The sequence below is a fragment of the Caloenas nicobarica genome, chromosome 8 (assembly GCF_036013445.1).
Source record: "Caloenas nicobarica isolate bCalNic1 chromosome 8, bCalNic1.hap1, whole genome shotgun sequence".
NCBI lineage: Eukaryota > Metazoa > Chordata > Aves > Columbiformes > Columbidae > Caloenas > Caloenas nicobarica.
The window spans coordinates 28,914,508-28,925,739 of NC_088252.1; positions in this window are offsets into that span (position 1 = coordinate 28,914,508).

Consider the following 11,232-nt stretch of genomic DNA (forward strand, 5'->3'; position numbering starts at 1 on the left):
CCTTTGGGGTGGAGACAGAGGAGGCAAAGAGGAATGAAGCATCATGATTTCTGCTCGCAGGAACAATCCTAGGAACAATTGAGTTTAAGGAAGTGATATATATGTGCATATATATTTATATTAAAATAGACATCAGGGTATTATATATTTACATACACAAATATTAAATATATATTTAAATATATTATAGATTATATATTTGTATATGTAATATACATTTACATTCTATTCTACTATATATAATTATATATGTATTAAAATAGATATTTTCAATATTAAATATATATAAAAAATAATCTGTTTGCTATTCTGTTTCTGGGAATTACAAGCACCATCCTATTCCCCCGACTCGTCAGGACCCCTGGGGCCCGCACACCGCAGCACCACCTCTGCCCGCAGCCGGGTCCGTCCGTCTCCTCCCACAAGTCCCCTTTTTCTTTCTTAGGTTTCCTGTTCCTGAGAGAATTGTGAATCTGGTTTCCAGCTCTTCCTAAACGACTTGCAGAAGGCAGTGACAGGTTGCAATTTTAAATCCACTTAGCTATTTTTTTGGTGAATAATCCTGTTTGACAGGCTTTCCTCCCCTCCCTCCTCGTCACGAGGCACGGCTGCGGCTCAGGCTGAGCGAGGAGCCAGCTAATTGTGTTGGTCAGGGACACAAATGACAGAGAGAGAGATTTTCAGCTACTGGAGCTGAAGCAGAAACAGCAGAACTGGTCTCCAAAGTCCAGCTGAAAAGTAGTGTGGTTTGTTACATACCGTGAACACCTATTAACTGATGCTTGCGCTGACATCTGAGAACGGCTTCACTACTGATTAAACAGAATATGGATACTTTAAAACTGTTTCTGTTCCAGGCCCAGCAATTAGAACAAATGCGGATAAAATCACTTGCTCTGTGCAAAGTTGTAATTTTATTCATATAGTTCTTGACAATGATTTATTAAAGAATATGAATATTTTTTTGGTTAATGCTTATGCTAATGCTTTCCGATAGCATAAATTACGCAATCTGCTAGTCTTAAATGATATTCCTCCCGAATGTGCAGGAAGGGCTGGGCTGGGCTGAGTGGTCGGGAGCCGAGCGCCGCTCTCCATCCCGCCGTCCCCGCTCCCCGTGGTGTTGGGGCGCAGCCTCTGTCCCCCCAGCAGCTCTGGCTCAACCCTTGGCTCAGGAGCACGGCTGGCCTGTCCCTGCCAGTGTCCCTTTAGCTCCCAAAAACCCTTCCCGCAGTCCAGGTAGCGGGAGACAAGGCAGGAGAGGGGAACACGAGGCAGGGGCAGGCAGTGTGCTGGGCTGCTGTCACTGCAGCCCATATGCAGTCGGACCTTGTGTGCTATACGTTGAGATGTATTTATTCTGCCTGGCCACAGCTTCAGTTCTGTAGTGACAGTGGGTGGCTCTCCCTCTCCAACACATCTGCCCCGGGCGGTTCTTGCCTCCCGCTCAGGCTGTGTCCCCAGCACGGGACGTCCCGTGGGAGCCCCTGCCCTGGGATGCTCCGTGGGGACCCGAGGGACAGCACTGCGGGGACCGAGAGAGCTGTAGGGACGGCCCTTGGAGCTGGAGAGCTCTGTGGCCCCAGCAGCGTGCGGAAGGGAGTACAGCACCGGTGCAGCAGAGAACTGCTGCATGGGCTGGGGCGTTTTTCTTGATGTTTTCTTCCTAGATTAAGCACGCATCCTTCAAAAGGCGCTGCCAAGTGCTTGTCATTTTTATTGCGGACAACCTCCATTGTGCCGATGTGCTGTACAAGCCAAACGAGATTTTTTTTTCCCACTTAGTGTTTTTGACAGGAATTTTGAATAGGTTGGGATTGATACGATGAACGCTGTGTATTAACAACAGTTTAGCCTGGCTAAATGATGAATTGTATGTAGTTGTGCAGTTCATCCGTTCATGATGAAGCAGCCTGGGAAAATTAATTTATTTTACTTCTTATCGATTAGTTTAAAAGGTTTTTGCTTACCCTGTGCTCTGGAAAAGATATAAACCTAATTATTTTGAAAAGCTAATGGAATTTTTCAGATTGTAATGGACATATCTATTGCCATCATGCTAAAGGACTATTTGCCTTGCATCCAGTTGTCCAAATAATCAACACACACAGCACATACACTCTGATAGGTTTATTATTCTAGAGGAGAGAGGGAAATAAAAAATAACCTCCTGTTGCCTTTTAATTGCTCATTTCCTGCTTAAGACAGCAAATGCCATTTTGCTTCTATAGGATAGATAAATGGGTGGGATTTTTTGCATTCCATTAACAAGGCATTGCTTTGATTAATTATTACAGAAGCAAATTGAAAAAATTATTAGGAAAACAAACTAGAGGTAGTATTATTTTCTTAAGCAAGTAATAAATGCAGATGATTTCCTCCAAATCCACAAAGGTTCCCAAGTCACATCACACGGCACTAATGGATTCGACTCTTACGTGCTGCCCGCTGGGCAGATGGGTTTATACTTGTGCCTCAAACCAGAGGCTCGGTAACTAAGTGGGTAAAAGCTCTGGCCTTTCACCTCAGGTGCAGCTTGGGTTTAACAGCGACATGGGGCTTCACTTTCTCAACAGTTCTGACTCCTCATCTATGGAAGTTCATTCCTGACCCGTTATTTACATTACTGAACTCTCTTTTAAAAATTTGTTTCTCTACAGTTCTAACGGGCTTGTTAAAGGCCTGAGATATGATTAGGGGAAAAACATGAAATCTGGACTCTTTGTGAGATTTCTACTCCAGGATGGTGCAAATATCACAGAGCGAAAGCTGGTGTGGCACAGCTGGGAGAGCAAACCCCCCTCCCTGGGGCAGCCGAGGCTGGAGTGGCGGCAGGAGCAGGATGGGGTCCCCGCGGTACCCCAGGCTGCTGGGGAAGATGCTGTCGTGGTGCCTGGGGAACCAGCACCCAGGAGCCCCCAGCACTGTAAGTTCATCTGCTGGGCGTGGATCTGAGCATTTACCAGCTGGGTGAAGTGGGGAGGGCATGCCTGGGTGTGCGGTCCCGGGTGACGGAGCCCTGGTGCTGGATGGGAGCGGGGGAGCCCCACTGCTGCCTGGGGGTGCGGCCCCACTTCCCTGCCGGGAGAAGAGCAGACATCAGCATCTGCATCAGCGAGAAGAAACCCGTCTGAAAATTTCCCTATCAAAGGTGAAGCTCACCTTTGAACAACAAAGCCACCCCTTCCAGGGGAGGGAAAAGCAAAGAAACAAAATTTTCACTGCCCTGCTACATGTAGGTATCTATGCGAAGCTGTGGAGGTGCTGGGGTGCAAACTGTTCTCACGGAATGAAGGTCTTTGGCTCGGCTCAGCTCCTCTCTGCAGGCAGGGGAGGCGTTAGCAGTGCCAGCAGAACGGTACCAACCGCTTTTCTTACAACTCTGGCCATATTTCACCTGGACATGAGCAAACGTTTTTAGTTCTCCACATGCTGTTCGTGGATTAAGTCACACAAAAAAATAAGCAAAGCTCTTAAAACTAATTAACAGCTACCATTTCTAAAAGTTCTCTGGGCATTAATAAAAACTGCTGCTCCACTGATCTCAACGTGCGGCATTTTCACATTATCCAGGCAGAGAATGACGCGAGCGGGAGTTGGGCACAGGAGCTGAATCAGTCATTGCGGCTGAACATGGTCCTCGGCGCAGCGCTGGATCACACGCTTAATAAATAATTGTGACACATGTTGAGAAATCTGAAAGCTCCTATTCTAATGTGGTGCTAAATTCACGTAGACATGTCTACAGAATAAAAACTGAGAGTGCACTGCCTGAGCCAGTCTAAATGTACTGAAATTTCATCTTTAAGTGTCTATTTAAGTACCTTAGAGTTAATGCTTTTGGGATAAGAAGCCAGAGCTGGGTGCTTGGTGCTTGTGCAGGCACTGGGACATGGTGCGGTTCCCTGGGGAGCTGATGGGGCGATACGGTGAGAGGCCACCGGTAGCGAGCTGCTCCGAGTGCTGGGAGCAAGGCGGTGTTTGGAACACCTTCAGCCTCACTCGCTGCCTTTTGGCGTTTTTCTCTGCCTTTGTAATAATCTGTGCTCCAGGCCTCGTGCTTAAGCAAAACTTATTGCTGGTGGTATATAAGAGAAGCCAGACCCAGCAGCTGCTCACATGCTGGCTTCCCTGGCATTGCTGGTCCCAGCAGAGAACTGGGACTGAAATGTCCCCCGGCCCTGCGGTCCCAGGGCTCTTCTGGTGGGGATGCTCGGGGGAGCAGGGCAGGTCACTCCTGTCCCCTTCCCCGAGCAGCCGCCATGGTTGAAGTGGGGCACTGTCCCTCGCCAGTACCCCTCATCTCCCGTGGAGAAGATCATTAGGAAGACAACTATTTAAATTGTTTGGAGACCTTCCAGCTCAAATACCTACCTCTGGAAAAGAGCGAAGGTGAAGGAACGTTTCCAGAAAACAAACTTACGCAGGTCACATACCCAAGGGATGGAGAAGGGCTTTGCCGGTGGCTGGTGCTTGTGGAGCCCGATTCACGTGAGCTGCACGAACAGCTGTCCTTGGGGTGACCTAAACCTCCGCCTGCGAGGGGCTGAGTGACAGTAAACTTCAGACTTTGATCTGGGCATGGGAGTAAGCCAGGAATAGAGGGAAGGTCACAGAATGTAGTTCATTTCATATTTCTAGCATTAGCGCTGCACTCAGCACATTAGCAATCTGCCCTTGAGAAGTGTTTGGGTTTGTGCTGTCTTGTCTTTGCATTTCTGGGATTGCTCAATCACGTGGAGCTAGATTTCATTTTACTAGAAAAAGACTCTGATTAACTTCAGTGAATGGTTTACAAATCCTGCCCAGCTTTACTTTGGTTTTCTTGTGCTGAGGCAAATTCTGTGCCGCCTGCTGTGCGGCGGGTGAGCCCAAGTCCTTTGGGCTTGTTTCTTCACCATGCCCTGGAAATGAGTGTCACCCATGCAGGGTATTAATGGTGTGGGAATGCTTAAAATCTTATAAACCTTTTATTCAAGTGCATGGGTCATTTTAGTGGTTTGTTAGTGTTAAGCTAAGCTCCCTACGTGTATTGTGTTTGAAGGTCTATTGCAAAGCCTTTGCAGTAACACCGGTCCCCCAGGATCGCTCCTCAGCACAGGGGACGGCTGAGAGCTCACAGCAAAGCTCAGCAAACTGCCCTAAACAGGGTTATCTAGTGAGGGAGCAGGAAAGGCCAATGCAGGCTGAGGTTTTCCCTCGGTAAACACGAGCCTCCCCCAGCCCGGAGGCTTTGAAGCCGGGAAGGTCCCGTCTGACCATGCGGCCATAACTCCGGCCGCTGCTTCCTCCAGGCTGGAACAACGGAGCACCGGGGCCCAACGACCCGCTGGGAGGTTTCAAGCGTGATTTACTACTCTCGTTTACAGTCTTGTCTATTTTAAAATCAGTTCTCTTAGCCAAACAAGGTGACAAAAGGAGTCAGATTAACAAACAAGATTAGTCTTCTGGCAGGGGTGTGTAAGCAGTTTGTCAAACAAACAAACAAACAAAAGATGTTGAACATTGAAAGTGGACAACATCCAAAGAGGTGAGCCCGGTGTGTTACCTTCGCAAGCACTGCATTTGTAGGTACGTACTCGAAACTTTCCAGCCGCTCAGGCAGGATCACATCTGAAAGTAGCCAAAGCTACGGGACAGACACGGTTGCAGATCGCAGAGCTGATGAGGGGATTTAGGAGAAGCTCCTCTGTCCCGTCGTGCGAGCGAACGCTCACGTAAGGATGTGACACACACAGAGCTTTGTCTCATCCACACAAACACTGCTGCCACTTCTCACACATGCCTTGGTCGGCGCTATAAAAAATGGCGAGTTTGACAGGAATCGGTCATTTTGGCCCAGGTCCAACAATACCCCAACAACGAGGACAAAGCAAGAAGAACTCAAGGACTTGGTCAGCAGCTGGTGGAAACTGTCGCAATTCCAGTGGCTTCCACTGAGTCACCCCCAAACTATAAATACTGAGTCCTGGGAGAGTTTGAAGCACTGGGCATTATGGCCTAATGCCACTTTATTGATTCGTCTGCCACTGTTTTGGCTTTAACCCAATAACAGACACGCATTTGGTCTCAGTTGTGGTGTGGGACCAAAGTTTCTTCTGAAGTAAGTGAGCGACCACCAGCTTTAAAAGCACCACTTGTCCTTTGTCACCCCCACACCAGGCAAGCTGTAACCCTGTCTCCAAACCCCTCGTGAGCTGGAACTTCTCTCCTAACAGCTCTAGCTGTTGGTCACAGCCACCAGATACATGAATAAATGGTGTCTTTTTTATCTGAGCTATTTGCTGGAGGATTTATGTAAGTATAGGAGGATTTTCAGCAGGGATGAGAGCAGCCAGCTGCAGACTTTGCTGGAGGCAGAGCACAGCACTGCCCAGCTTCTGCACCTGGCGGCACAAACCCTGCGTGACCACAAAACACAAACCCTGGAATTATTGTATAGCCAGTGTTGAAGTTGAACACGCCACCTCACTGCCTGCAGCTGTGTTTGTGTCATGTTCGCTGGCCCGGGAGCACCGCGAGCTGTGCCCAGCTAAGCCCTGAGCTGTGCCCAGCTGAGCCCTGTGCTGTGCCCAGCTGAGCCCTGAGCTGTGCCCAGCTGAGCCCTGTGCTGTGCCCAGCTAAGCCCTGTGCTGTGCCCAGCTGAGCCCTGCGCTGTGCCCAGCTAAGCCCTGTGCTGTGCCCAGCTGAGCCCTGCGCTGTGCCCAGCTGAGCCCTGCGCTGTGCCAAGCTAAGTCCTGCGCACGCTGTTAGCCAGCGGGGACCAGCTGGGAGCCCCGGCTGACGGGAGGGAAGAGCGATCCCTCTTCATCCTCCTCTGCCACGCACGGCCAGGGGCTCTACAAGCACTGCCTTGCCCGGCTGACCTCCCTCCCTGCTTCTCAAACCAACAAATATTTGCCAGGCTGCTGCCCTCATCAGTTTTAAACCCGACATGTGGAGTTGGAGCACATTAAAGAGGGGGGTTTGTCATTTGATTTGGAATCAGATTTGTCTGGGGTGACACATACAGTGCCAACAGCCACGGAGAGCAGGGACCCCGAACAATGCAGGTCCCCACATTTTCAGGTGGACGGCTCTGAACTGTGTCTGTCAGTGCTGGGCTGGAGCCGAGGGGACCCTGGCTGTGTGGGGCAGAGCAGGGGACACTGCGGTGCCACCGAGCGGGGCTGGAGCAGCTGGCACACGGGGAAGGGCTGAGCTGGTCGGCAGCAGCTGCCCACTCCCACCAGCTGGCACTGTCTTCTCTCCCTTTTCCTGCTCAGAAGCACCAACATGTGCTCACACTTTGCTTTTCAGCGCGGTGGGAGCAGCAGTTGCCCCTTTCTGTGCCAGCCCAGAGATCAGAGCTGCTACCCAAATAGTTTCTGTTTCCTCCCCAAAAGCACCACAGAGCTGCTGGAGAGAGGTGTTGGGCTAAAAATCACATGCGATGTGCCCCGTGCCTTGTTTTCTCACACCCGTTCTGCAGCAGCCTCTCCCGGGACGCTGCCCCTGCGCAGCAGAACAGAGCGGGAAGGACAGACAGACGCTGCTGCGCTGCCCAGGGCGGGCAGCCCAGGGGACAACGCTGCAGATGGCAACACGTGAAGAAAAATGCACTGCTTTAACCACCTGCCTGGGCACAAAGGAAAGCTCGCACCTACTGCCGTATGTAAAGTATCTCCAAGGCAACAGTGCCTAGCACAAGAAGCTGCATTATATTCAGCGGTACGGGTTGAATGGACCTCGGGGTAACTGGCAGGATGCTCGCTGGCAGGTCAGCACTAACACCCGATGTGTAGCCTGCTGAATATTTTCAGCACTGCAACGCTGGGAGCATATTTGTGTTTATTTTATACATCTCTGCCTTTCTCAAATTCAGGCTGGGTGTGGAATTGGTTTTAGATTCAGTTACATTTAAAAATGGAAACAAGACCTCACAAAACCAGCTGCTGATCTTCATACAGAGCTGGAAGTCGGTGAATCAAAAATGAAGGTCCAGTTTTAAGCAATATTCAACACTCTTTGAAGTAAAGAGCTTAATCTATTTAGTTTAACAGAAAAATAATTACAGTAACTTGATTACAGCTTATGAACATCTATAAGGAGAACAAAACCATGCTAGTTTTAGGTCTCTCTGGCCTAGCAGGCAGATGTGGTTTAAGATCCAGTGACTGCAGGTTGAAGCTCTGTAATAGCGGAGTGGGGCAAAAGCAAAAAGAGCCAGGAGAACCACAGTCACAGCTTGGAACGGTGTCCTGAAAACCAGGAGGAGCCTCCTGCCCCTTGTGGGTTTTTAAAACGAGGTGGTTTTTTTCCCAGAGGAGCTGCTGCAGGCAGGAATGCGGCTGGGGGAGTGCTGCAGTTTGGGGTATGGAGAAGGTCAGGTTGGAAAATTACAGGGATTTCTTCTGGCTTTGGAGTCTCTGAATGCAGACTGTAAGTCTATAGCAAGTAGAGCCTGTGAAATGCAAACGAGAATACCTGAGTTATCGTAAGAAAAATAAACCAAGTAATTACTGAAAATTACAGGACACTGCCATATGCTATTTATTGTAGAGATAAGCCGTCTAACAGCTCACATCCCGCGTGGAGGCAGGTGCCTCGGATCAGCGTTGCTGTGTCTTCTGCAAGATGTAAAGAACCGTGTCCTTGTCCAGAAGGTGTTTTCCCATCACCGCAGAGAAAATGCGTTTGAATCAGCAGCAAATCCTCGAGGCATCGAACAATCGGTGGAAAAGTCTCCTCACATCGATAACCTAGGGGGTGAAAAGGCTTCACCCCCCAGCCCAGCCCCGTTCTCTGCGCACCCCCAACCCTTGGGCTCGTCCGGCCCGGCCAGGGACCCCACGCGTGAATCCCCCGGCCCCTCGAGTCCGCCTCTTTTGCTGGTTTCTCACCATTCGCTGTGGGCGGGAGGGACGATCCGGACGCCGCCGGCGCCATCTAGTGCCAGCTGGAGCTGGTGTTCTGCAGGGGGCCACAGCCGTGCCCGGGGCTACCGCTCGTACCGACGTGCTGAGGCCAAGCGACAGGGAGCGGAGGGGGCAGTCCCGCACCTGCCCGGCGGCTTGGCGAAGGGCGTCCCGGGTGTGACCGCGGGGGACTGTCCCACGCAGGGCGGGGGCAGCCGGCTCTCTACAAAGGCAAATGAACTTCAAAAGTTTGGATTTTTTGTTTTTTAATACTATCAAGCCAATGCCATTTAACCCTCTCGTGCTGAAAACGTCATAATAAATACCAGAAAGCTAGCAAGGGGAAGAACATTTTTTTGGTGTCTTTTAATCCCCCTCAGTGCTACAATGACCAAAATGCTGGCAGGACCCGTTGACCTCAGTGGGCTGTGAGTGAAGTGACAAGTGACACTTTGCACTGGTGCTGGATCTGAGGCTGTGGTTGTCAGGGTCTGAGTCCTCCCCCAGCCACGGGCCCTCAGGGGTTTCCTGCCGTGGCTTCCTGGCAGAGAGGAGCGCACAGATGCTTGTGTCCATTTATTCTTGGCCCTGTGCTGCAACTGCTGCTGTGGTCTCAAGTACCACTAATTGTCACAGCCTGTCCTGTGTCGAGCCCTTTCCTCGCTGGCAGGGGACGTCCGTGACGCTGTGGTCAGCAGCCAGCCCTGGGATGTCGCCCTGGTGCTGGGACGCAGCGGAGCGAGGAGGGTGATGGATACTGCATCCCGGGACAGGAGCCGAGCGTCACTGCGGTCACTGTCCCCACGGCTGCAAACGGGCGGCTGGTGGCTGGGCACAGGTCAGCCTGGCACTTCCCATGGGTCACCCACCATGTGGCGACAGTTTTAGGATTGGTCCAGTCCTCCGCTTGCAGTATTGTTAATCAAGAACCACCAGGAGAGGGTTTAGGATAAAGACAGAAAACAAAATGCCTTTCATGTAAAAGGAAACAAAAGCCCAAGCACAGTCTCTTCCTTCCAGTTTGATTTCTAATTAATTGCAGTGGTATAATATGTCAGTTCATTTCTGTTCTATTGTTTCTAAGGGGTCTTCAGCTCTGCCTTTATGTATTTCCTGAAGTCTTTTAGAAAATGTGTTATTTAAGGCTGCTTAAATAAACCTTCCTGCACAGGGCCTGTAACACAAGGTGCTCACTGCATAATTAGTGCTGAGGGGGCATGTTAATTGCCTGGCAAACACTCTGTAGAGGTGGATTAATTTGTGTGAGCAGCACGGTGGAGCTGGGGCTCCCATGGGGGATCCAGCAGGACCTGGCGTGGTGCCCGTCAGCACCTGGGCAGCGGTGTGGGCAGGGTGCAGGCAGCGGTGTGGGCAGGATGCGGGCAGTGGTGTGGGCAGGGTGCAGGCAGCGGTGTGGGCAGGGTGCGGGCAGTGGTGTGGGCAGGGTGCGGGCAGGGCTGGGCAGGGTGCGGGCAGTGGTGTGGGCAGGGTGCGGGCAGCGGTGTGGGCAGGGTGCAGGCAGTGGTGTGGGCAGGGTGCAGGCAGGGCTGGGCAGGGTGCAGGCAGCGGTGTGGGCAGGGTGCGGGCAGTGGTGTGGGCAGGGTGCGGGCAGCGGTGTGGGCAGGGTGCAGGCAGTGGTGTGGGCAGGGTGCAGGCAAGGCTGGGCAGGGTGCGGGCAGGGCTGGGCAGGGTGCAGGCAGTGGTGTGGGCAGGGTGCAGGCAGGGCTGGGCAGGGTGCAGGCAGCGGTGTGGGCAGGGTGCGGGCAGGGCTGGGCAGGGTGCAGGCAGTGGTGTGGGCAGGGTGCAGGCAGGGCTGGGCAGGGTGCAGGCAGCGGTGTGGGCAGGGTGCAGGCAGGGCTGGGCAGGGTGCAGGCAGTGGTGTGGGCAGGGTGCGGGCAGGGCTGGGCAGGGTGCAGGCAGGGCTGGGCAGCACCCCCAGACCTGGGACCAGGACCTGGCACCTCCCTGCACATGCAAAGGCTCTTGTGGACCCGCTTGCACCAGCATCTCCCCAGATGGTCCACGCGCTGCCCACATGGAGTTGGGCATCCCCCAGCCCTGCTCCTGCACAGGTGCCGAGCGCATCTCCCCATCGCCACTGCGCTGCGTTGCCGGCCCACCCGCGAGCACTGCCCTTTCTGTCACGTGTCTTTCCAGGATGTGACAAGCCACAGTTTGGGTGTTCGCTGGTTTTTATCTCATCTTCTTCCACCCCACCGCACCACATTTGCAGCTTTCTCAAAGCCTGGCCGCATGCTGCTTTGCCGTGGCTCTTCGCCAAATGTTACTCACCACACGGTACAGGACTTATATATTTAACCAGTGCAGAGACAAT